This window comes from Mauremys reevesii, linkage group 12 (genome assembly GCF_016161935.1).
Source record: "Mauremys reevesii isolate NIE-2019 linkage group 12, ASM1616193v1, whole genome shotgun sequence".
Taxonomy (NCBI): domain Eukaryota; kingdom Metazoa; phylum Chordata; order Testudines; family Geoemydidae; genus Mauremys; species Mauremys reevesii.
This window is the reverse complement of record NC_052634.1, coordinates 28,788,711-28,815,248: the sequence shown is the minus strand read 5'-3', so window position 1 is coordinate 28,815,248 and position 26,538 is coordinate 28,788,711. Positions and strand designations below refer to the sequence as shown.

Below are 26,538 nucleotides of genomic sequence, written 5' to 3'. Positions count from 1 at the left end.
AGCTCCCTCCCCAGTGCCGCCCTCCCCTCTCTGCCCCGCCCCCAACCCCTGAGCTCCCTCCCCACTGCCGCCCCTCCCCTCCCTGCCCCGCCCCCAACCCCTGATCTCCCTCCCCACTGCCGCCCATCCCCTCTCTGCCCCGCCCCAACCCCTGAGCTCCTCCCCCCACTGCCGCCCATCCCCTCTCTGCCCCGCCCCCAACCCCTGAGCTCCCCTCCCCACTGCCGCCCCTCCCCTGTCTGCCCTGCCCCAACCCCACCGAGCTCCCCTCCCCAGTGCCGCCCCTCCTCTCTGCCCCCGCCCAAACCCCTGAGCTCCACCTCCCCAATGCCGCCCCTCCCCTCTCTGCCCCAACCCCGCCGAGCTCCCCTCCCCAGTGCCGCTCCTCCCCTCCTCCCCGGACACAACCCCGAGCTCCCCTCCCAAGTGCCGCCCATCCCCTCCTCCCGCCCCAACCCCGAGCTCCCCCTCCCCAGTGCCGCCCATCCCCTCCCTGCCCCCGCCCCAACACCCCCAGCTCCCCTCCCACAGTGCCGCCCATCCCCTCCTCCCCGCCCCAACCCCTGAGCCCCTCCCCGGTGCCGCCCATCCCCTCCCTGCCCCAGCCCCCAACACCCCGAGCTCCCCCTCCCGGTGCTGCCCCTCCCCTCTCTGACCCCGCCCCCAACACCCCCTGAGCTCCCCTCCCGGTGCCGCCCATCCCCTCCCTGCCCCGCCCCAAACACCCCCGAGCTCCCCTCCCCAGTGCCGCCCATCCCCTCTTCTGCCCCCGCCCCATCATCCCCGAGGACCCCTCCGCAGTGCCGCCCATCCCCTCTTCTGCCCCAGCCCCAAACACCCGCCCGAGGCCCCTCCCCCAGTGCCTCCCATCCCCTCTGCCCCGCCCCAAACACCCCGAGCTCCCCAAAGCTGCCCATCCCCTCTTCTGCCCCTGCTCCAACACCCCGAGCTCCCCTCCCCAGTGCCGCCCATCCCCTCTCTACCCCGCCCCAAACCCCTGAGCTCCTCCTCCCGATGCCGCCCATCCCCTCTTCTGCCCCCGCCCCAACACCCCCAAGCTCCCCTCCCCACTGCCGCCCATCCCCTCTCTACCCCGCCCCAAACACACCCCCGAGCTCCCCCTCCCCAGTGCCGCCCATCCCCTCTTCTGCCCCAGCCCCAAACACCCCGAGCTCCCTCCCCAGTGCCGCCCATCCCCTCTCTACCCCGCCCCAAACCCGCCCCGAGCTCCCCTCCCCGATGCCGCCCAACCCCTCTCTGCCCCCGCCCCAAACACACCCCGACACTGCTCCTGGTTTTGGGAGGGGAACAGGAGAAAGGACAAAAGAAGCAAGAGACGAAGAGAAAGGAGGGAGGGATGGAGGAAAAGGTGAAACAAAAAGGACAAACCCTAATGACCCCAGTGCTTCAAAGGGACAAAATCCCAGGTACGGAATAAAATTCTGCCTCCTTAAGCTCGTGTTTTCCATGCCTAGAATTCAACTGTCACCAGATGGATCAGACTGAACAGGTTTCAAACCTCGAGGAGGCTCTTACCTTCTAAACAGGGACGGCTGTTTTCTAGTAAAATCACTAAAAGGGAAGGAGAAAACTCAAAAGAGGTTCCTCCTGGCGCTCACGTCTGTGAACCCGAATACTCTCTCAGTCCTCAAAGAGAGACCTGGAGAAGGAGACTTGCTGAAGCAAAGCCACAGGGGTCCCTGAGGTTTCCCTGGCCCCTCGCCCCTGTCCTGCCTGGCTGATGTCAGCATCTCTCTGTGAGGTCACCACCTCCCCACCACCTTTGACCAATAGTCTGAGGTCCTGCAAAAGGCCTTTGTGATGTCACTGCCTGTCACGGACTCACAGATTGTGCCCACTCTTGGCCCCATGCGGTCCATGGGGGGTGCCCCTTTCAGTGCGACAGCCCTTCTCGGGGGTCCACTCTCTCTCGGGGTCAGGCCCCCCCACCTCCTGGAGCCACACGTCTCTGAGCCTTAGCACGTCTGTCTCTGCCGTGGGCCCCCTCCGGGAGTCCACGCGCTCTGGACCCCCTGGGCCTCCTCACACCCGAAGGGGTTGATGCCCCCTGTTCTCTAGACCGGAGCGACTCTGAGCCAGCATAAAACAGGAGGGTTTATTGAGAGTTGAACACAGCACAGGAAACTCTCAGGGCCTCAGGCCTGGCCTCCCTCAGCCCAGCACATCCCAGTCCCCCTGCAGCCAGGTGGGCTCTGCCTGCTTCCCCTCGCCAGCCCCGAGCCCCCCTGCCCCCAGCTGGGCCTCCGATATCCCCGGCCCCAGGCCCCGCCTCTGTCCATTGTCTTTTCTCCAGGTAAACAGGGTTGCCTGGGCCTCCTCCCCTCTCCGCCCCCCTCTGGCTGGAACAGGTTGGTCACGGGGTCCTCTCCCCGCAGCCCATTGTCCTCCCACTGGCCAGAACTGGCTGTGACTCCTGAGCTGGGTCTCCGGGTCACCAGTCGCTGGGGTCTCCATCCTCCAGGCCATCAGCCGGGTCCCAAGTCCCTCTCCGGTCCTCTGTAACAACAAACTCCCTCTCCCCTCACCTCGTTAAACCAGTAACACCCGGGGACACTGAGTCCCGCTCCCTGTGCATGTGAACCACTGGAAAACACAGAAAACCCTAAGAAAACCCCCCACTTCGTCACAGAGCCCAGCACCTCTCCTCCTCTGGGCACCTAGAGCAGAGGCGGCTGGTACTGACGGCTCCAAGGGACGGCTTAAAAGCCACAGAGCAACTGAGGTCAGGGCCAGAGGAGGGCAGGACCATGCCTATGTGTGGCCTTCAGACAGGCACAAAAACACCCAGCCAGGCTGCTCCCTGCCATGCCAAACACCCACTGAAGGCCACCCGCAGACCAGCATGTGGGGAGGCTGCTGATGCTTTGTGGCCAACATCAGAAGAAGGTAGGAAAGCAGGGCCAGCCCCCCGGTGGTGCCTCTTACTGTTCCCACTCTCCATGCTCACTTTGGCAGTGGGGCAGGAGATTTTTCCCCAGCTGGCGAGAAGCAGAGAAACACCCAGGCTCCATGTAGCAAACCCCCTCCAGCACAGGGACAGGCGCACACTTGGAAGAGGGAAACTGCTCCACACGCTAGCCCGGGCAGCCGCCCATTTTCTCTGGCAAGTCAGGAAGGGCAAAGGCGAGACTGGAAGCACCTGGGGCTCATGCCCCAGCCTTTGTGACACCCAACCCCCAACTCCTTCCCGGGGCTCTAGCTGAAGCCAGAGCATTGGCCTGAGCGGCCAAGAAGAGGTTCCAGCCCTGAAGGGAGCAGGACTTTCAGCCCAAAGGTAAAACTGCACAAGCACAACGGGACTCAAACCCTCAATCACCTCATCCGAAGTCAGACGCCTTATCCATTAGGCCATGTGGTCACATAGGAAAAGGCCTTCCAGGCACTTCTTTGGAAAAGGTCGACACTGACGCATCCAACGAAGGGGGGATTCACCCATGAAAGCTCATGCTCCAATACGTCTGTTAGTCTGTGAGGTGCCACACGACTCTTTGCTGCTTTTGCAGACACTGTGTTTCTCAGGTCAGCTACTAAGGGGGGCCAAGACTCTCTGGGCACAAGAAGTCGAGTTCCCAGCGACACGTGAGACTTAATTCTCTGGAGCCAGGTGCAGGGCTTTGGCAGGGAGGCTCAGCCATGGGGGATTGGGGTGCAGCGGATGGACCGGCTGTCTAGGTGCAGAGATTTAGTCTCCCTGAGGAGGAGGAGGAGGAATCCTGCTGACAGGCAGTGGCCAGGGCCGGTGCAACCACTAGGCGAACTAGTCGGCCGCCCAGGGTGCCAAGTGGTTGGGGGCACCAAAAATCGCACTCAGGGGAGGCCGGGGAGTGGAGGTGAGCTGGGGCAGGGGGCTGGGAGGTGCGGGGGGAGGGCTGCCCACAGCAAGTAACGGGGGTGGGGGTGTGCAGGGGCACCGCTCCCTGTCCCAGCTCACCTCTGCTCCATCTTCTCCCCTGAGCACGCCGCCCCTGCTCTGATTCTCCTCCCCTCCCAGGCTTGCTGCACTAAACAGCTGATTGGCACCGCAAGCCTGGGAGGCGGGAGAAGTGGAGCGGCGCCGGCATGCTCAGGGGAGAAGGCGGAGCGGAGGGGAGCTGGGGAGGGGAGCTGCTGCAGGGGGGGCTGCCCAGCTCTTCCTCTTGGCCCCCGCCCCTGCACTCACTGCATGGTAAGTGGAGTGACCCAGCCCCAGCCTGGTCCATTCCCCTGGCTCCCAGCCACACCACCGGCGAGTGCTGTGGGGCGGTTCCCCCCTCCCCCCAAGCTTGGGAGCCAGGGGAGCAGAGCAGGCTGGGGCCCCAGACCTGCGTGGGGGGAAGCAGAAGGGGGCTGGTCCCAGGCCATCGTGGGACCAGGGGGGCTGGGTACTTCCTGCGGGAAGTGGAGTGACCCGGCCCCAACCTGCTCTGCTCCCCTGGCTCCCAGCCTTGTGTTGGTGTTGGATGGATTTGTGCGGGTGTTTGTGTATATTAGCAATTGTGTGTGTGTGGCTGGATTCATGCATGTGTTTGTGTATGTTTGCAATTGTGTGTGTGCATGCTCTGCTGCCTTCTGCCAGCGCGACAACTGTTTCTCTGTATGTCAGAGCCCTCATACCATTGACCCCGATGGTGATTTCCCCATCTTACAACGGCTGGCTGGCCTGACCCTTCTCCCCTCTGCGGAGTGTGGCAGGGGCTGCAGCTCACCCCCTGTGGGGCAGGAGGGCCCAGGTGCGGGGTGCTGGGCTCCGATGCACCTGGAGAGCAGCTCAGGTGAGGCAGGGCAGGGTGTGCGGTGTCCGTTCTGCATTGCCTGGTGCTGGGCCAGTGCACAATCCCTAGCCACGCCGCACAGCGCACCCCGAGAGGGGGCAGGGGGCCAAGCAGATGATCCAGCACGAGGGGATCATTCTCATTGGTAGCTGTCCAGTGGCAGTGAGTTCCACAGGCCTTGGCACATGCTGTGTGGGGCAGGAGGTCTTTGTATTTGGAGCAGTGGGAGTGAACGGCATGCAGTTGTATCGCTGAGCACGATAGTGAATATTATGGTGTGTGTGGGGGGGTGATTGTGAATGTGGCTGGGGGGTGTGATTGTTTCTCTCTTTGGGGTGGGGCTAGCATGTCCCTCTGGGTGTGTTGTGTGTGAGTGTTCTTGGGATTGTGTGAGTCCCTTTGTGCGTCAGAGAGAGAGAAAGTGTGTGTGTGTGTGTGTGTGTGTGTGTGTGTGTGGTGTGTGTGTGTGTGTGTGTGTGTGTGTGTGTGTGTGTGTGTGTGAGAGAGAGAGAGAGAGAGAGAGAGAGAGAGAGAGAAACACTTGCTGCAGAATACAAGATCCTGCAAAGCCATTTCCTACTGGTTAGCCCAGCAACACACTGATACAAACCGTGTCAGAGACGTGCACACACACACACACACACACACACACACAGAGCGTGGCTCAGCCCCCCCAGCAGGGGGCAGCAGGGACACACACGTCTCTCCTGGGCCAGCTTGGACAATTTCCCATCACGACCCGGCACAGCACACGGGGCGGGGCCAGGCTCTGGGGCGGGCACAGCAGGGGGGCTCGGGGCAGGCCGGGCGGGTCTGTCTGCGGGGTTTGGAGCCGGGCTCATCCCGGGAGGGGGGCGGGGCGGGAGGCAGCGGGAGTCGGGGGGTGACACGTAGGGGCGCCGGGACCACGTGGATCCAGCCCCCGGGCAGAGCCAGACCCGGCCCCGCCCGAGCAGCCGCTGTGCGGGGAGGGGCGAAGCGGCGCAGCACGTTCCTGCGCTGGGCAGCGTCACACCCTGCACGGGGCGGGGCTCTGGGGCGGGGCGGGGTGAGGAGTTGCGCTGGGGGAGGTGTCAGGTTGACCCAGGGACCCGCCCTCACCTGGGCTGGAGAGGACGGAGGCGCCCCGGGGCAGGCTGGGAGTTGTAGTTCCTGGCTCGTCTCAGAGCGGAAGTGACGGACAGCTGCGGGGCGGGGGCGGGGCGGGAAAGTTGCTCAGACAACGCGCCCCCTCCCGGTGCACTCTGGGAAGCGTAGTTCTCTCTCTCTCTCTCACACGCGGCCTCTATTGGAGGAGGGGCCATAACTCGTCACTTCGCCGCGCCCCTCCCCGCTCCCTGATTGGCGGAGAGAGCGCGGGACAGAGACTCGGCGCGTGGGGGGGGGCCCCGGTTCCCTCTCCCCGAGGCTTCGCTGCCCCCCCCCCTCGGGCGCGCGCTGCGGCCGTTGGGATTCGAAGCCCGGGCAGAGGCAGCGCGGAGTGAAAGGGCTTCACCCCTCCCCCTCCGCTGTCACCCTCCCGCCAGCCCCGCCCCCAGCGTCCCCTCCCCCACCCTGTCCGCTCTGCCCGGCCTTTCCCTTCACCCCCCCTCGTCCTCAGCACCTCGACCCCGCCCTGCTCTTCCTCCCCTCCCCATCCCTGTCCTCAGCACCCTGCCCCCTTCCTTCTCCTCCCCCTCAGCGCCCTGCCCCTAATTGCCTCCAGCCCATGTCTCCATGGCTGGGCCCCACTCTCCCATCCCCCCACTGCCCCACTCCATCCCCAGGGTGGGGGGTTCCTCATCTCCAATCTCTGCCCCCCAACCTGCCGGGTTCCCCTTTTCAGCCACTGTGGGGTCCTCCAACCCGCCCCCACCCATCCACTCTGGGCTCTAAATCCCACATTCCCACAATGCACCTTGGTAACCCCACCCTCCTCTGTCCCTAATCCCCCTAGTCCCTTCCCTGGGGTCCTCCTGGACACCCCAACCCACAGTCCGGCCCCCACATACACCCCAGTCACTCATCACACGCTGAGCTAGTCCTTCAGGGGCCCCCACAGCCCCCCAAACTCCTCCATCCATGAGCCCCGTGGGCCTGTGGCCGGGAAGTGGGGGAAGCTCCCACTTTGGCTGGGCTGGGGGTGGGTGTGAATCTTTTCCTGGCTTGTGTGTGCTGAGCTCACAAAGGGTTTTTGCTCCCTCTGTCCTCCCCTTATGCAGCACAGGTGGGGAAGGTGACCTGGATGCAGGGAGCCCTGATGTCGCTCCTTGTTCCCCCCTCACAGCCCCCTAGGGGGACACGGAGGAACATTGGGGGAGCAGTATCCGCTCATCACCGCTCTCTCCCCCTTCTCTTCCCCTCCCTCCCCCCATGCTCCTATGCCGGGAGGGAGCAGGGAGAAATCTGGGCACCACCCCAAGCAGCACTCCCCTGCCAGCCGGGAGCAGTTTCTGACTTTACACCAGCAGCACACACCTCTCTGCTACCGTACAGCACCGCCCTTGACCACGGTGCCCCTGGGCAATTCCCTGGTGGCACCCACCCCTAAGGCTGGCCCTGGCTATGGGCTTCAGAGGGAGTGACCAGACCAGGCGGCCATGGAGAGCTCCAGCCCCTGTTCTCCCCTCCTAGCTTCTAGCAATCAGAGGCCAGGGACATGCTTCCATGCTGATGACAGGTACTGCTCCATAACGATCCAAAGTACAGGGGCGGCTCCAGACCCCAGCACGTGCTTGGGGCGGCATGCCGCGGGGGGCGCTCTGCTGGTCCCGGGAGGGCGGCAGGCGGCTCCGGTGGACCTCCCGCAGGCGTGCCTGTGGAGGGTCCGCTGGTCCCGTGGCTGGGGTGGAGCATCCGCAGGCACGTCTGCGGGAGGTCCACCGGAGCCGCTGGACAGGCGACCGGCAGAGCGCCCCCCGTGGCGTGCCACCGTGCTTGGGGTGGTGAAATGGCTAGAGCCGCCCCTGCCAAAGTACATTCATATTCCTCATCTGAGTCAGATGCCACCAACCGAAGATTGATTTTCCTGTCTAGTTGTTCAGGTTCTGTACTGTTCGCATCAGAGTGTTGCTCTTTGAGGACTTCTGACAACATGTTTCACACCTCGTCCCTCTTGGATTTTGGAAGGCTCTTCAGATTCTTAAACCTTGGCTCGAGCACTGTAGCTATCTCTAGAAATCTCCCGTTGTACCTTCTTTGTGTTTTGTCAAATTTGCATTGAAAGTGTTCTTAAAGTGAACAACATGTGCTGGGGCATCACCCAAGACTGCCATAAAACGAAATATATGTCAGAATGCGGATAAAACCATGGAGCATGAGACATACAGTTCTTCATCAAGGTCTTCAGTCACAAATTAACCCATTATTTTTTTAACGAGCGTTATCAGCATGGAAGCATGTCCTCTGGAATGGTGGTTGAAGTATGAAGGCATATGGATGTTAGCATATCTGGCACGTTAATACCTTGCAACGCTGGCTACAAAATTGCCACGAGAGAGCCTGTTCTCACTTTTAGGTGACGTATATAAGACACGGGCAGCATTATCTCCAGTAAATGTAAACAAACTTGTTTGTCTTAGCGATTGGCTGAACAAGAAGTAGAACTGACTGGACTCTAAAGTTTTACATTGTTTTCTTTTTAAGTCCACTTATGCAACAAAAAAAATCTACATATGCAAGTTGCACTTTAATGATAAAGAGATTGCACTGCAGTACTTTATATTTTACAGTGTAAATATTTGTAATAAAACTATATATAGTGAGCACTGTACACTTCGTATTCTGTGTTGTAATTGAAATCAATATATTGAAAATGTAGAAAAACAAAAATAATTTTAAATTGGTATTCTATTGTTTAACGATGTGATTAAAAGAGATTAATCGTGATTTTTTTAAAGTTAATTGTGTAAGTTAACTGCGATTAATTGACAGCCCTAGATTTGAATTTTTCTGTCACATGCAGGACAAGCTGGAATATCTGTGTCTATTGGGTTTCCGGGAAACCCAAAGCCCGCCCCATGCTAACGCATCCCCCCCCCCAGCCTAAGGGGAGGTTCCACAGGGCCTCAGAAACCCACTGATTGCGGGGGACAACTAATAAACAAACACGGACAGGAGTGCGGTCAAAGGGTCATAAGAAGGGAGCCTGACGGGGACACTGAGCAGAGAAGCCCGGACAGCCCCCACTGCTCCTCGAAGGTGTCAAGGGAGCCAGCGGATGCCGCCCAGAGGAACTCTGCCCGGAGACGTGAACGGACTAAGGATCAGAAACAAGCCCCACAGTTGCAGGAGCCTGGGGGGAATTGTGCTGTGAAATGGTTTCCTGTTCTGACATGTGACATGTCCCCAATTGCCCTTTTTGCCCTAACAGGCTGCAGCGCAACATCCATGTTTTGCTCCAGCTCATTCCGTCCTCCCAGGGGCCGGGGAAGGGAAATGGCTGCAGTGGAGCCAGTTGAGGGAGGGATTAGCAGGGAGTTGCAGGCGGGTTCCCTTGGCGGGGAGAAAGGGCAGTAAATACATAGGGGGTGGGAACTTCCAGGAAGGTTGGGCTGGGTGGGAGAGGGCAGGAAATCCCCAGGGTGGGGGACAGGGAGTGACAAACCTGCTGGGATTTGTTTACTGTGAGGCTCCAGCATTTCTCAAATGTGGCCACCAGGGGCTTTTATTGTGGCCACAGCCTCCCGGGCTGTAATTGAGGGAGTGTGATGGGGCTCAGGCTTCAGGCTTCTGCTCTGGGATGGTGGGCGACAGGCTCAGTCAAGATACATGGAACGTAGGCTGGGTGGGGAGAAGTCTGTGTAACTCATCCAGTTATTGATATACATGTGACTCGAATATTACCAATCTGTGTCCCCCCCACACACACAAAAACCCCCAACCAACCATCTCCCAAACAGACCCTCAGTCCGGAAAGCATTCATCCCTCATGTTGTTAAAAAGATTCAAAGGAAACAGAAGAATCCCAGCTTTTAAAACAATTCTCTAGCAAGACAAAGAAACTCACATCTGTAGACTCAGAAAACACTCCCAAGAAATTTTAACAATATGTTGTTATGAAGAAACCAAAGTGATAAAGAGACCTGATTTTTCAACTACTTTAAAAAAATCTTCTCAAATCAACATCTTTAAAATAAAACTTTTTCTGCTTTTTAACCAGACAATTCTCCCCAGAAGGAGAGGCACTGGTCCTGGAGACACTGCAATACCAGGTCAATGCATGGGGTGGACAGAGCAAGCTCCTATTCCATCCCTTTGTTTCAAAAATCAATTTAACATACAGTCCTCAAATAAAGGACCTATCAGATATTAAACTGATAAGAACAGATTTAAATTTTATTAGAGAATATTTAAAATAAACGATACAAAGTGTTTGAAGCGTCAGTTATTGTGTCATTGGGGGTAACATACAGGTTGTGGGGGGATGTTAGCGTTTTGGTGTTAGGCAGCATATACATATACACAGTCTGTCATGTCCCCAATGCAGGGTATACGGTGGGAGAGTTCAAGGTACAGCCAGCAAGCAGTGAGGGCACATCACTCATACAAACAGGTAATGGATAGTCGTGGGCGTGAGTAAATGAGCGGACTGGGTAATGATGATAGGGTGACCCTCACAGGGCAGAGTTCAGTTTGGTTGGTTCAGGGCTCAGGGGATAAAGTCCAACAGGGGAAGTTTACAGGTCTCTTCCCCCTTGCGGGTGCGTGGAGTCACACCGGCTCACTCTTGGTATTGACGGTGGCCGGTGACGTGCTCTGTGTAAATGTCTCTGGACCACCGAATAGCGTCCGAGACCATTAGGCATCTCATGAGCCGCGCGTAGCGACGGCCCACCCCACAGGTCCGCAGCACGCGCTCGTTAAGGGGGTCCCAGGCGCCCAAGGCCCCAACGATCAGAGCGTCGGTGTAGACCTCGTAGCCCTTTGCTCGCAGGGTGTCAGCCAGGGGAGCGTACTTTTCGAGTTTGCGGGCTCGGACTTGGCGGAAGGCCGTGGTCCTATTCTCGAACGGGATCGTCACGTCGACGACGATGATCTTTTTCCGGTCCTCATCCGTGATGACGATGTCCGGGCGCAGCGGGCTGTCGGTGCCGGGGATGGCGCGATTGACAGCGATCTCTCCCAGGTGCGGGGCGATGGCCTTCACCAGGTGGTCCTGGACGGCGTTGTGGCGCAGCTGCCAGGCTCTGCCGTGGGGTCTGCAGCTGCACAGGACGTGGGGCAAGGTCTCCATGGCGTACCCGCACCTCCGGCAGCGTTTGTCCGGGTTCCCGTGGCGGATGGCTCCGTTGAGGGGGACGCAGTTCAGCCGGGCGTGGTGTATGAACCGCCAGTCGGTGAAACGGATGAAGCTGCCTGAGGGGAGGAAGTGGTTGCTGGAGTCCCACTTGCTGGTGACCTCAAAAGCCTTGCCCTGGTCCGGCTTTTTCTTCAGGGTGTCCACGTAGAGCGCGCGGGTGGCGGCCTTCAGCGACCTCTCCAGCATGCCTCTGGCTCCAGGGCTGACGATGGTGTTGTCCTCCGTCCCGATCTGCGGTATCAGGACTCCTAGCTCCCGCCGATCTTCGCTCCATACCCAGCGGCAGCCCAGTCGCTTTCCCAGTCGGCGGGTGGCGTTGCAGGCGCGGGACCACAGCGAGGAGACGTCGCCCCTGAACCGGCCGAATTCTCCATCCAGGGAGCCGCTCAGGAAGGTGGCCACGTCTTGGTCGGAGGGGGATCCGCCGATTCGCTTCGCGGTGGCGGAGCGCAGGGCGGCCGTCGCGATGTTCTTGACCGTGGCGTCCGGGCACGTCAGGAGGCGAAAGGCGTGCGTGACGACCGCGATGTTGCACAGGTCTTCCATGCGGGGGACGTTGGCGCCGCCGTGACGGTGAGCGATGTATACGAGCTCGTTGCTGGCTCTCTGGGGTAGGGACAGCCACTTCTTCACCAGCTGCCGGATGTGGTTGTCCGCCTTGTTGAGGGGCACCTTTGCCACGGCGGACCCTCTCAGGACAAAGGCGATGCGGGGGATCAGGAAGGTGTTGAGGGCGTTGATTTTCTGCCATGGCGCCAGCAGGGACGCGTCGATCTTAGTGGCGTCCTGCAGGATCTCCCGGATTGTGTCCTCGGGGGTCTGCCGGACGTGGAAGCCCGTCGGCGTGCCGAGGTGTTGGTAAGCCTGGCCCTCCGCCAGGGGGACGACGGGCTTGCCCTGGACGAGGAACTCTGTCATCAGCACCGAGTCCCTCTTGCTCCCATCGATGTGGAGGGACGCGCACTTCTTGGCATTGAAACGGAGTCCCGTCCAGTCCGCGGCTCTCCCGATGGTGTCGAGCATGCTCTGTAGCCTCTCGGGGTCGTCTGCGGTCAGGACCAGGTCGTCCGCATAGGCCAAGATGCTCACCCTCTCTTCGTGTAGGTCGAAGCTGTCGGTGCCGTCGGAGATCGCCCGCAGGAGCGGCTCCATGGCGAGGTTGAAGATGATGGGGCTGAGGGGGCAGCCCTGCTTCACGCCGCTGCGGATGGGGATCTCGGCGGTCTCCCCTTCCACCGAGCGGATGGTGGTGCTGCAGCCCTCGTAGAGTTCTCGGATCAGGCGAAGGAAGGTCTCCGGCATCCCGAACTCCCGTAGCGTGCTGAAGATGTGGTGATGGGGGATGGACCCGAAGGCATTGGCCAGGTCGAGCCACGCTATCGCGCACTGTTTCCGCGCCCTCCTGGTCGTCTGGAGGACGGTCTGGAGCAGGAAGTTGTGTTCGTAGCACCCCTCTGACGGCATGAAGCCCTTCTGGGCCGGGCTGATGGCTCCCCCGGTCGTCGCCCACTCTGTGATTCTGGCTGCCAGGCAGCTGGCGTACAGCTTGTACATCGTAGAGCAGAGGGAGATGGGTCTCCAGTTGCTGAGAGAGAGTATTCGGGTTCACGGACGTGAGCGCCAGGAGGAACCTCTTTCGAGTTTTCTCCTTCCCTTTTAGTGATTTTACTAGAAAACAGTCGAACCTGTTTAGAGGGTAAGAGCCTCCTCTAGGGAAGGGGTGTCCTGGGGGTGTCACAGTTCGGATGCCGGTGCCCCCCCCATGTAAGGAAGTTCCCACCACCCTGCTCTGTGTTCGCAGGGCGGGAGAGAGCAGCATCCACGGCAGTGATTTGCTCCTGGCTGCCGCAGCAGAGCAGCAGGCTCAGCTGTCAGAACTTCCCGGAGCAATGAAAGGGGAGGGCCCATGGCTCTGTAGCAGGAATGCAGGGCAGGCGAGTTCACAGAGGGCGTAGTGGGATACTGGAGGAGGAGGCCAGTTATGGTGATATAATGAACAGCAGCGTCTACACTGACACTCTGTCACTTTAAGTTTGCTGCAAAAAGCTCATCAAAGTGGTTTTATTTGGTAACCAAAATAGGGCAGTTTTGTCACCAGATGTGGCATTGCCGACCGAGGGAGCGTTGTGTGTTTTTCACACACCTGAGCAATATAATTCTGTTGAAATAACTTTGTAGTGCAGACCTGGCCAAAGATTCACACACACACACACACAGCTTGCAAGAAAAACCTCACCTGCTGCTCTGCTTTGTGGGGCCCAGGTGTGGATGCAGGGAGTCAGGTGTGAGCAGACACTGTACTTTAGCCACAGGCAGGCACCATGGTTTAGCTGGTTAAAGTACCTGTTTTGTAAACAGGAGATGCTGGGTTCAACTCCCAGTGGTGCCTTGTTGAGATGCTTTTAGAGCACCTGGTATTACCTACTGTCAGAAGATAAAATACAGAGCTAGATGGACCTTTGGTCTAGCCCAGTGTGGTTTTTCTTATGGTTTAAATTACACTCACTGGCACTGATAATAGAGTTACTGAAAGTTTGTGAGTTAAGAGCTGATAGGTCAGTGGTCCAAGCCCCTTGCAGGTGGTCCCCTCCCTCTGGGACAGGGAAAGGTCTGAGCTATCGCACCAAATGCTCATTGTGGCTGCCAGAATCTGTGGGCAGCTCATTTAGTTTACACCCAGGGTTGAGTCCTTGATTCACACATCAAGGATAACGACCCTTTGTTTCTCCTGATCCAATAACATGGAGACTGGGAATCCAACACCAGCCACAAGTGATCATTTTGGCAAGCAACCCAACCTATTTCCAACATACTGTAAAATCTACATGCAGACTCATACATGAAACCTTTCAAGAAAATCTTCCTGAGGGGGTCTGAAGCACCTGCTGCTGGAGGGAAGGAGGGAGCTGTGGGTTGGGATTGAGGAGCAGCATGAGGAGAAGGGGCCTGTGGGTTGGGTCTGAGGGGCACTGGGAATAGGAGGGGGCTGTGGGTTGGGACAGAGGAGAAGGGTGAAGAGGAGCAGGCTCTGGTTGGGAGTGAGGAGCAGTGAGCATAGGAGGGACTGAGGGTTGGGATTGAGGGGCACTGGGAAAAGAGGGGACATGGGTTTGGGCTGAAGAGCATCTTCATTTGGGGATCCAGCAGGACAGGGGAAGGCAGCGGGTGATTCTAATTCCTTAGGGATATTCTGTGTGTTTGTGTGTGTCTGTGAGTGTGTGTGTGTGCAAGGGAGGAACATGCTCTATGCCCAGAGGCCTTTATTCCTCCAGGCTGCAAGGACAGAGGGGATGTCAAGGAGTTGCTCCTTCAATCCCCCCCACACAAAGGCCCTTCTTAGGAAAGGAAAATCCTGAAGAGAAAGAGTAACACCCAAAGAAGACTCCAGAAAGTCAGATTTTTACAATCATAGTGAGAAGTTTATCACCTGACCAGGGACTTGAACCCTGGACCCTCAGATTAAAAGTCTGATGCTCTGCCAACTGAGCTAGCCAGGCTCACACAGGAAAGGTGCAAGTTGGTGCAGAGGTGAAGCTAGTCAAGAAAAAGCGAGCAGGAAACAATTGGGGAAACCTGCTGCTCTCTCTTCCCAGCCCTGGCCTGGCCTGGTATTAGTGCTGGTTAAAAAGAGGGGAAAATATCGGCATCTACCAGCCTTTCATAGCTGTACAAGACTCAGGCACAATACAGAGGTGCCCATCTGCAAGTGCCGAATGGTTGGATTGGCTAATGCAGCCTGTAGACATCCAGGGCACACTGGGATATCGAGCCAAGTGTCCATCACCATCATCATTTCGAAGGGATAATGATAATGATGGGAAGGTTCACAACTGACTCAGCAGTTGCATACAAAGGTGCACGTTTGGCAATTACATTGGGAAATTCTGGCTCCTTCTCAGGCTCAGGTTGGCCACCCCGGTCTAGATGTAGAAGTTACAACATTTAAACTTGAAAGAGGGGCCAATTTCCCCATCATTTCCCACCTTTACATCCAAACATGATGACTTTCTGAATGAACTCTCCTCGTTCAGCCAGAAGATCTTGGGGTGAGTGTAGGAGTCACTGGGTAAAATTCTCTGGACTCTGTTCTGAATCAGGTCAGAGCAGAGGTACCTAATGATCTAATCTGGCTGTAAAATCTATATATCAACACCAAATATGGTGTGAAATTAATCCTCAGAAACGGCAGTTCCCCACCCAGACCCCAGCAAAGGGCTCTCCAGGGAAGGGGGCTGTTGAGGAAGGAAAGAAGAAAGACGTCCCTCTCTCCCTGGAGGGACTGGGCTCTGCGCTTTGGACAGAAAGGAGGGGAAGGAAATGGCTACACGATGGGAGCAGAACCTAAGAAATGAAACACAACAGGCTTCTGAGCACGTTGCTTCTGAACAGTGAACAAACCTGACTCCCGTATCATGAAAAGCCAAAAAGCCGTTTCTTTCTATGCCTGGGAGAAAAGAGTTCCAATCATTCCTGCCCGTTTACTTTTGAATTATTTTACATTATAAAGAAAATTGTAACAAAATTAGTCTGAACTTGAGCTGCCTGTTATTAAAAGCTGGTTCCCCAATTCTGTTCCAACTGCCCTGCTAGAAACACCCCCAGGTCCCTGCTCACCCCAGGAAGAGGAAAAAGAGAAACCCCCACTGGGCACTGCCCTTGGCTCCAGGCTGCTGTCCCGGGGTGCGGGTGGGGACTGATTGTTTGCTGCTGAGGAGGGAGCCAGTAGAGGCCTCTGGTGCTCTGCTCCTAGCATCTGCCCAGCCCAGGCTGTCCTCTGCCTCAGCTGCTGCTCCCGGCCTGCTCTAGAGTCAAACACGCAGGGCCCCCAGGGGAACACAGGCTGGGACGGGGCAGCAGCCTGGGCTGGGCTGGGAAGATGCTGGGAGTTCTCGTTCCCTGAGAACTGGCCCGGCTCCCTTCTCAATAGCAAACAAATCAATTCCACGTCCCCTCCCCAGAAAAACCAGCCTGGAGCCAAGGGCAGCAGGGGACGATTCCCTGCAGTTCCTACCGAGGCAGGAGAGAAGCCAGGGTGTTTCTAGCAGAGCTTATGGAACTGACGTGGGGAAACCAGCCTTTAATAACAGGCAGTTCCAGTTGAAGCTCAGTGTTTTTAACAATTTTTACAACATTAAATAACCCTTCAATCGTAGTGTCACCATCCATAACATTGCTTCAGCCTTACAGGTTCCCAAGTGCAAAACTAAACATCTCTTCAAATCCAAGGGAGTGGAGATCAATCAGTGTTGAGAGTCATCCCACATAAAAGAACCATGCTGTGATACATACTGGCCCCATCATGTGGCCATCGCCTTTCCCTCCTCTCTTAAAACTTTTAGTATTTTGCACAGAAACTTTCTTCCCTCAGGAGAGACTTGGGAACCAGGGCTGCCAGCCAGACAAACACTTTTAAGAGGAGGCGTCATCTGTCAAAAAATGATCTCCCCTCTTCAGTTCAGTGACAGCCTGAAATGTTACTTGTCCCGGCAGAGCTGGAGGATTGAAAGCAGATACATCAAAGCCCTGTGTAGCTAGCAGGAATGAACACAAATACTCCCTGGTATCTGAAGAGATATTTAGTTTTACCCTTGGTAAACTACAAGACTAAAGGGAAAGGCAGTGGTGCCAAATATATAGAGTGAAACACAGAACAATCGTCATGGTTATGCCCATAGTGACTGCAAAATCTTTCTATATACTTATTATTATTTTCTCTGGTGTCTAGAGTTTGACCAAGAAATTTGGCTCTTGATAAAATAATCAACTACCCCTGGTTAATGCAATGGACTAGAAATTGACTGGGGTCTCTCCACACAGGTTCAAATCCTGCCAGCTACAGATGCATTAGTATATTGTAATTACTGTTGTCTTAGTGCCTGAGCATCCACAAAGCCAAATCTGGTCTTGCTCTGAGGCTGTCTACACTTAAAATGCTGCTATAGCACTGTGGAGAAGACAGTTGCTACAGTGAGGGGAGGGGTTTTCCATTCCTGTAATAGCTACATTCACAGAACAATCTTTCCTTTCATTTAGCACTATCTAACCATGGCTTAGGTCAGCTTAATTATACTGGTTCTGGGGTTTTTCACACCCTGATAGACGTACTTATTAGAGGGTTTATCCCATCACCCTCCCATTTCCTGGTCCTTCTCGCGTGACCAGAGAGCAGCAATGCACGAAGCTCAAAGGTGCAAACAATTCAGTGTTTATTGGGGTAAACTTCCAGCAAGCAATGATTCCAATTTCCTTCCTCAGTATCCCCCTTCCAAGCTCTGACACCACAGAGCCTTGCCTGTGTCCCTGTTCCCCTTCCCTGTTCCTATTCCCCCCCTTAGAAAACATAATTCTAATTCCTCTACCCCTATTCCCCCCCTTACTTCCTGATTGACTGCAGACTATATAGTAAAACTGGAGTTCTGCTTAGCTATGCCTTAACCAATCATTTTACTGAAATGTAACTTACCAATCCTAACATATTATAAAATGATTATCTAACCAATTATACCCCACCACCTTAATTGGTTTACACTCAACAAATTAATTATACAGCAGACAGAAAGAATCACAGCACCAGACAGAGATTATACAGACAAGCAATAGGAAAGTGGGGACTACAGTGATAGAACAACAAAGAAATGAGGATTTCACACCCCAGCTGTTGGTGAGTTGTTCCTAGACAGGATGCTATCATGGTAGAGGTTGTGGGTGCTGGGTGCTTAACTGTCTGGCCCCCAGGGCAGGATTTTGAGGTTCACCATTACTGTCTCAGAATGCCAGCACCCATCTTTTGTTCACTTAAAATGCGAGCAGGGAGATTCCAACACCACAGAACTCATGGAGCTCCAGGAAACGTGTAACTTTAGGTCCGGGTGAGTGTGTCTAAAAACCAGCTGTGCTGTAGAAGGTCTCTAGGAGTTGAAAGAGATGTGCTGTCTCGACCGCCCTAAAGAGTTCATCAATTATTAATGAAAACTAGGGTTGATAAGTCATGTTTTTTGTAGCAGCAGGATGGTGGACTGGTCTAAAGTGCCAGTTTTAAGACTCTTTTTTCCCTATCTCTTGGGTGTTCTGGTCTCTGCATAGAGACGTAGTTTCAAATCCCACTCCTGACATGACCATCTGGAAAAAATAACCTCACTTCAATCTCCTGTGCAACAATAGAACCCCATTTGCTTAGCTTTGCTATTCCAGTAGTTGTGAGAGAAGCTCCAAACCAGGGGGAAACAGGGCCTGTTCTCTCGACCGATCAAGTTTTGTCTTCCTTCATTCCAAGCCCTTTCCTCAGATACATCCGTATTTCCCACACTATTTTGTTTAATGTTCTTTGCTTTTATGAAACTTTAGGGTCATCATTTAATTGCCACACAACTGTACTTCTGAAGTAAAGTGAAACACAATATTTTTTGGATATTCTTGCAGAAGAGTTTTGCTTTCTGACCTGGAATTGAACAGGGGATACCCGAGGGGGACAATGCTACTCCCTTTTCTTGGCTCATCCAAAAAACATAAGTTCTTGGTGCCCTTTGTTTCCCTGTTCTTCAAAGGCAAATCAGCTGGTGTAGCAGCTACTGAGAAAGCCTTAGAAAAGGGCCCCGAAATTGACAGCAGCTGGTTTCTGTAGTGTAGTGGTTATCACATTTGCCTAACTTGCAAAAGATCCCTGGTTTAAAACCAGGCAGAAACATTGATACTTTCCTTCCTTTGGTCTTTTATCACTCCAAGGCCTTTCTTAACTACATCCATAGCTTCTATGCTTTCTTCCTCATTATTTTTTCCTTTCATGGAGCTTTAAATTGAAAAGGAGAGGGTTAGCCGGCATTTTGAGGGAAGGAACAGACCATCGTTTGGGAGACTGCCAGCTACATAACAAATCTGAGCGGAGAAGAATCCCAACCCATTGTCCTGCATATTCAGCTCCCAGCAGGCAGTTTTTCCCTTGCCCTTTTTTTTTTTTGAGCTAACCTTGAGTCCAGGGCGCACACACTCTCTCCGCCCCACATATCAGATCTGGCCCTGCTGCAAAGTGATCCCTAAGAACCAGCAACCTGCACGAGAGCATGACTGGGGGGATGGGTTTCCCATGAAGCTTATAACCCACTGGATGCCTTGGAAAGAGGCAGGCTCTGAGCGTAACAGTCAGCAAAGAAGGCCTGTTTGGGGATGTGGCTCAGTGGTACAGCGCCTGCTTGGCATGTATAAGGCCCTAGGTTCACGCCCCACGTTTGCCTTTCACCCCTGTTGCTTTGCTCATGCCCAGCTGGCATGTGGCCCAGCCAGTCTCCCTGCACAGGTTACAGTCCTGAGCAGTGATGGCAAAGTGCCAATTGCATGGAAGCTCGGGGGGGTTCTGCTCCTAAAGCACCAGGGTGACGCTAAGATTCCCATCCACTGAGCTGCTTGATGAGGAAGGACTGGAGAGAAGGGTCCCATCAGCACAGAGGGAGGGACAAGGACATGGAGGGGCAGTCAGTGCTGAGAGAGGTCAGTGATTTACACAAGACAGGGGACACTGGTTCTGGAGGGGACAGGAGGTGAGGGCAGCTTGTTTACAGTGATGCTGATGCTGAATAGAAAAAAAGGCTGGAGTCAACTGAAACATGAGAGATAGAAGGAGAAGGGCAGCTCCACAGAGGGCCCTGGTGCTCATACACCCCAGTTCACAAGTACACAACATAAGAATGGCCACACTGGGTCAGATCAACGGTCCATCTAGCCTAGTATCCTGTCTTCTTACAGTGGCCGATCCTAGGTGCCCCAGGGTTCCACAGGTTGACTGTGTGTTATGTGAAGAAATATTTCCTTTTGTTTGGTTTAAACCTGCTGCCTCTTCATTTCGTTTGGTGACCCCTAGTTCTCGTGTCTAGAGGAGTAAATAACACTTCCTTGTTTACTTTCTCCAACCCAGTCATTGCTTTATAGACCTCTATCATCTCTTTTCCAAGCTGAAAAGTCTCAGCCTTATTAATCACTCGTCATATGAAAGCTGCTCCAGACCCCTAATCATTTTTGTTGCCCTTTTCTGAACCTTTTCCAATTACAATATATCTTTTATCAGGTGGGGTGACCACATCTGCATGCAGTGTTCAAGATGTGGGTGTGCCATGGATTCCTGTAGAGGCGCCCTGGCTTGTCCTAGATAGAGAGACTAGACAAACAGGGACCCAGCCCCCTACAGTGATCCATGGACAAGAACCTGGTTGTGAGTGGGGTGAAGGTTTCCTCTGGACAAAGGGGAGCTGAAATCCCTCAGGGTCCTGAAACTTAAGCAATGAAAGCTTCAAACCCTTTATAGCCGTGCGTTGAGGTGCATCAGCAGGTTGGGCTGTAGCAGGGGTCGGCAACCGATGGCACGCGAGCCAACTTTTAATGGCACGCTGGGACCTGCCGGAACTCCAGTGTGACATTAAAAATCCTGTCGGCGTGGCAACCCGCTGGCCCTTCCCCCGGACCCCTGCCATGCGCATGCAGCACTCTGGGGGCTGGGGCTCTGCACTCCCATGGGGCAGCGTTTGGCTTTGCGGGGAGTGAAAGACGCTTCCCGCTCATCCAGCGCCCTGCTGCCTTGCGTGCAGCACTTTGACGGGCAGGGCCGGGTGGGGCTGCGCGCATGCATGGGCAGGGCTCCGAATGAGCGGGAAGCCTCATGGTAAGGTGTCCGGGGCTGGGGGTTGGGGTAAGCGGGGGCAATCAGGGGACAGGGAGCAGGGTGAGTTGGTTGTGGGGTGGGATCCCGGGGTGGTTGGGGCGGGGTCTCTGGAGGGGGCTGTCAGGGACTGGGGGTGTGTGGATGGGGCATGGGAGTCCCGGGGTCTGTTAGGGGGTGGGGGATGGATAGGAGACAGGGCAGTCAGGGAACAGGGATCAAGGAGGCTCCTGGGGGCACAGTTAGGGTGGGGGTTTCTGGGGTCAGAGAACAAGGAGCTGGGGGTTGGATGGGTCCAGAGTTCTGGGGTCCTGTCAGGGGTGGGAGCGGTTAGATAGGCATGGGAGTCTGGGGGTTCTGTCTGGGTGCGGGCTGTGGATAAGGGTTGGGGCAGTCAGGGGACAGGTAGGGGGTAGGGTCCTAGGGGGGCAGTGAGGGGACATGGGGCAGAGAGGCTTAGATAGGGAGTGGGGTCCCAGGAGGGGGTAGACGGGACAAGAAGCAGGGAGGATGGGGGTTCTGGGGGGGGCAGTCACCCAGCCTTCTGCCTGGAGCCCTGACCCCCACACCCCGCCCAGGCCCCTGCCCTGAGCCCTGTACCACCCAGCCCCCTGTTGACTCCTTCACCCCCCCATGCCCCCAGCCCTGACTCTTGCACCCTCACACATCCCCAGCCTCCCCACATCCCATGCACCCCGCACATCCTCACCCTGAGCACCAAACGGGAGCTCCTGCACCCCTCCGCACACATTCCCACCTGCACCCCTCATGCCAAATGGGAACTCCTCAGGTCAGTGCCCCCAGACCCAAACCTCCTGCCCCAACCCTGAGCCCCCTCCCTCATTCTAGCTCCTGGCCAGACCCTTCACCCACAGCCCTGTGCTCAGTGCACTCCCACCCTCAGCTCAGTGCAGAGAGAGGAAGAGACTGGGCCAGAACCAGGGAGAAGGTAGGTACCCACTGTATGTGGGCAGGGCCGGGACCCCACACCGGCAGCGGGCTGAGCGGGTCCGGCAGCCAGGATCCCGGCTGGCAGGAGCCGGAGGATGGAACCCCTGAGCAGCAGTGGGCTGAGCCACTGCCAGTCTGGGGTTCTGGCTGCCAGACCCTTCCCAGCTGGGGTCCTGGCCGCAGGCCCCACTCAGCCCACTGCCGGCCTAGGTGAACAGAACCCCAGACCAGCAGCAGGCTGAGCGGGACAACGGTGTAAGAGCAACATTTTAATTTCATTTTAAATGAAGCTTCTTAAACATTTTGAAAACCTTGTTTATTTTACAATACACTAGTTTAGTTATATAATATATAGACTTGTAGAGAGAGACCTTCTAAAAAACATTAAAATGCATTAGCGGCACGCAAAACCTTAAATTAGAGTGAATAAATGAAGACTTGGCACACCACTTCTGAAAGGTTGCCAACCCCTGGGCTGGAGGAACCTGGAGAGTACATTTCTGATCTACATTTCTATTTGTTTGGTTTTTGTAGGTTAAATTAATGCAGCCTCTGGACCACTCTCTCCCAAGGGTGTAATGTTGCTGTGCACAATGAGAAATCTTGGGGAAAGATTGAAATGAAATGGAAGCAGCATATGGTGGCAGAACCTAAGGAATTAAAAGCCCATTGATTCTTACGTGTGTGCATTGACTCTGAACCAGAAGTGTAATTTTTCTTGCTTTGTGGCAGCAGCCAGTAAAATATTTAAATATCTATCAGGGATGGTCTAGACAGTATTTGGTCCTGCCATGAGGGCAGGGGACTGGACTCGATGACCTCTCGAGGTCCCTTCCCGTCCTAGAGTCTATGAATCGATGAAACTCTGGCTTTTCCTGAATGCTGTAGACTGTAAGTTCCTGGGAAAGGGCAGGGGGAGAGGGAGCAAGAGGAGAAAGGCAGAGACACTGGAGAAGAATAATGGGGGGAGAAGAAAGAGACAGAGAACACAGAGAGACAATCAATGATTGAAGATGTCCCAACTCCATCTTGCTCCTCACAGGTGTTCAGAAAGCTGGGTAGATGTAGGTTTCAAATATCAAAGGGATCTCCACATACCTGATCTCTCTCTCCTGGCTCCCATTTTAGTATTAATTTTTATTTTGAAATGTTTGGCTTACCCCGATCTTCTCTTTCCCTAACTGTATTGCAAGTTGGGTGGGTTTTTTTGTTGTTTTTTTGCTTCCCTTTTGTTCATATCAATATAATTGTAACAGCAAAGGAATCTGTAGGAGCAAAAACTGACTCAAAACTTTATTTCCCCATCATGCAGGAACATGGTACAAACAGCTCACGCAGCTGGAATCATAACATGGAAGCCAGGGGATGGGAGATGCAGGTTTCCAAGTGTTCTGTCTTCTCAGATGACACATTCCAGCCCCTTGTAGTCCTCCCTCCTGTGTGACGTGCTGGGCTTTGACACATTTATTGTCTCATTCTATTGATGTGATTGTAACACAACGTGACTGAAATTAAACCACTTCCAGACAAGGAACCAACAAAAGAGAAAAGCCATTATTGCATTGGCTGGGAATTGAAGCCAGGTCAACTGTTTGGAAGGCAGCTATGCGCCCCACTATACCACCAACACAGCTGGCAGGAGCAGCTTTCCTGCAGGCTACGTGTGCTGGCAAAGGGGGTTACACGTGACTATGGAGCTAGTAAGCAGGGTGGATGGGCTGGAAGCCGCCTGACAGCTGGGAGCAGAGTTAGGGGGCAAAGGTGAAAACAGATCTCATTGGGAGCTGGCCCCACACCCAACCTGCCCCTAGGAGAGGGGAACTGAAGCTCAACTTCAATCATAGAAAACTCTTCCCTAAGAAGGAAGGGAGCGGCTTGTTTTAAAGACAAGGTTTGTGGTTTTTGCCCACTACATACAGAGGGGCTGGATAGTGCTGAGTCCAGACAAGACTCTGGTGGGATAAGGAAGAAATTCAGGCTGCCAGTGAGCTGAAGGAGGGAGATGATATTTTGACAGTGATGGACACTTCATCTTAAAGACCTTTGTCTGCCTCCTTCTAGTGACTGTTTGGCACAGGAATGCAGCCCCCACTCCTGGGTGTCTCCTGTGGAAATAATGTTTCTGTGCAAAACACAAAAGCTTTTAACAGAAAGGAGGGAAAGGAAATGGCCATGCAGTGCGACAGGAATGTAAGGAATGAAACAGCAGATACTTCTCCCACGTGCATTGACTTTGAACCTTGTTGTTTGCCGTGTTGTTATATCCCTGTTGTTCCCTGGACATGAGAGGTGGGGCAGGGAGGTGGGGGCTCACATATCTTTCAAAGGACCAAGGAAGGGAGTGTTATTTACTCCTTCTCATAACACAAGAGCTAGGAGGAGTCACCAAATGAAATGAATAGGCTACAGGTTTGAAACGAAGTATTTCTTCGCACAACGCACAGTTAACCTGGGGAACTCTTTAGCAGAAGATGTTGTGAAAGCCAAGACTAGAACAGAGTTCAAAAAAGAACTAGAGAAGTGCACAGAGGATAGGTTCATCGATGGCTATTAGCCAGGATGGGCAGGGATGGTGTCCCTCGCCATTGTTTTCCAGAAGCTGGGAATGAGCAACAGGAGAACCACAGAGCAATGACAAAGCCAGGTTGTCATGGGCGAGTAGTTAGGGGGATGCACTAAAAATCCAGTGGAGTCATCCCCCTCCTCTCCACCCCCAAGCAGCTCTGAATCTTGATGACTCTGATGCTGAAATTCCACTGCCTCAGCATCCTCAATCCCCACTGGAGGCCAGTGTAGAGTCTTTAGATCCCTGTTCGTATTTCATACTCCAGCTGATGCACCATTCCTGCCCAGCAACTCACCGTCTGCCCCAGAAGAACCAGCTGGTGGGCCGCACCCACAGGCAGACAACTTATACCGCTCCCCTCAGAGCAGCAGCCGCAGCAGTTGGCAGCTAATCCCCACCTAAGGCTTTGGGGAAGGAGATGGGGATCATGTGTTATTTCTTCCGTACATCGAGTCTCACGGTGTTTTAACATATTTCTCTCTAACACTGATTTAAATTTAGAGCCCTTCCCCCCAGTTCTGCTTTGTAAGAGCCTCATTTCTGTACATAAAACAGAAGAACAACCAGACTGGGTCAGACCAACGGTCCATCCTGCCAAGTGTCCTATCTCCCAAGAGCAGTCAAAGCCAGATGCTTTAGAGGGAATTAACAGAACACGTAATCATGAAGTGATCCATCCCGTTGCCCATTCCTAGTGTCTTTACAGATGTGACCACAAAGAGACACTTGCAGCTACTTAGAATCATAGAAGATTAGGGTTGAAAGAAACCTCAGGAGGTATCTAGTCCAACCCCCTACTCAAAGCAGGACCAATCCCCAACTAAATCATCCCAGTCAGGGCTCTGTCAAGCTGGGTCTTACAAACCTCTAAGGATGGAGATTCCACCACTTCTCTAGGGAACCCATTCCAATACTTCACCACCCTCCTAGTGAAAAAGTGTTTCCTAATATCCAACCTAGACCCCCACCATTGCAACTTGAGACCATTGCTCCTTGTTCTGTCGTCTGGCCGAGCTCCATTCTCTTTGGAACCCCCCTTCAGGTAGTTGAAGGCTGCCATCAAATCCCCCCTCATTCTTCTCTTCTGCAGACTAAATAACTCCAGTTCCCTCACCTCTCTTCATAAATCATATGCCTAGGTCTCCTAATAATTTTTGTTGCCCTCTGCTGAACACTCTCCAATTTGTCCACATCCTTTCTGTAGTGGGGGGGGGGGGGAGGGGAGACTGGATGCAGTACTCCAGATGTGGCCACATCAGTGCCAAATAGAAGGGACTAATCGCTTCCTTCAATCTGCTGGCAACATTCCCACTAATGCTGCCCAATATGCTGGTAACCTTCTGGCAACAAGGGCACATTATTGACTCATATCCAGCTTCTTGTCCACTGTAATCCCCAGCTCCTTTTCTGCAGAACTGCCACTTAGCCAGTCTGTCCCCAGCCTGTAGCGGTGCATGGGACTCTCCCATCCTAAGTGTAGGAATCTGCACTTGTCCTTGTTGAACCTCATCAGATTTCTTTTGGCCCAATCCTCCAATTTGTCTAGGTCACTCTGGACCCAAACCCTACCCTCCAGCACTTGGATTCTTTATGTGCTTTCACAGAGCGAAGAGCACATGTTCCATGATTTCATACAGCAGAGTTTTATTCTATAGGAGCTTTCCTGTGTGGCTCAACACAGATGCACATTGTGACCCTTCTCAGGGTGCTGAGGGCCGTGAATCTCCTGGTGGCCACCTGCCACGAGGAAGAGGGACTTTTGCATTTGGCAGCTGGATGTTAATGACCAAACTCACCAGCCTGTCAGACAGTCAAGCACCCTCCTCTGAGCTACAGCAACCTTAACAATTGACAATAAAGGCACCTTAACCCCTGAGTTCCTTCAATGTGTCCCCCTCTGGGGTCCAGCTCCAATCATCAGATACTCGGGTATGTCTATACTATCTGCTGAATTGGTGGCAGCGATCGATCCAGCGGGGATCGATCTATCGGGTCTAGTGTCGATGCAATAAATCGATCCTCGAGTACTCTTCTGTCGACCACTGTACTCCAGCTTGGTGAGAGGCGCAGGCAGAGTCTACTGGGGAGCTGCAGCAGTCGACTCACCGCGATGAAGACACCATGGTAAGTCGATCTAAGTACATCGACTTCAGCTACGTTATTCATGTAGCTGAAGTTGCGTAACTTAGATTGATTCCCTCCTAGAGTAGACCAGGGCTCAGAAAATCCCAGATCCTCTCTGCCCGAAGCAATTGTACATCCCAGGTTACCAGTTTTACTGTAGCCCACTGCTACTGGATCACACACAGCACTTGAGCACAGTTAT

General features: G+C 54.5%; 3 non-coding genes and 1 pseudogene across 3 annotated transcripts; 1 reads left to right on the top strand and 3 right to left on the bottom strand.

The window, feature by feature from the left end:
* Nucleotides 1-26,538, bottom strand: part of LOC120375866 — a 332,464-nt pseudogene that overhangs the window by 299,832 nt on the left and 6,094 nt on the right.
* On the bottom strand, nt 9,928-10,112 carry LOC120376424. Its single transcript, XR_005587303.1, has one exon. It is a non-coding gene; the product is annotated as a U2 spliceosomal RNA (small nuclear RNA).
* TRNAT-UGU lies at nt 13,368-13,441 on the top strand. The gene has a single exon. It is a non-coding gene; the product is annotated as a tRNA-Thr (tRNA).
* Nucleotides 14,477-14,549, bottom strand: TRNAK-UUU. Its single transcript has one exon. It is a non-coding gene; the product is annotated as a tRNA-Lys (tRNA).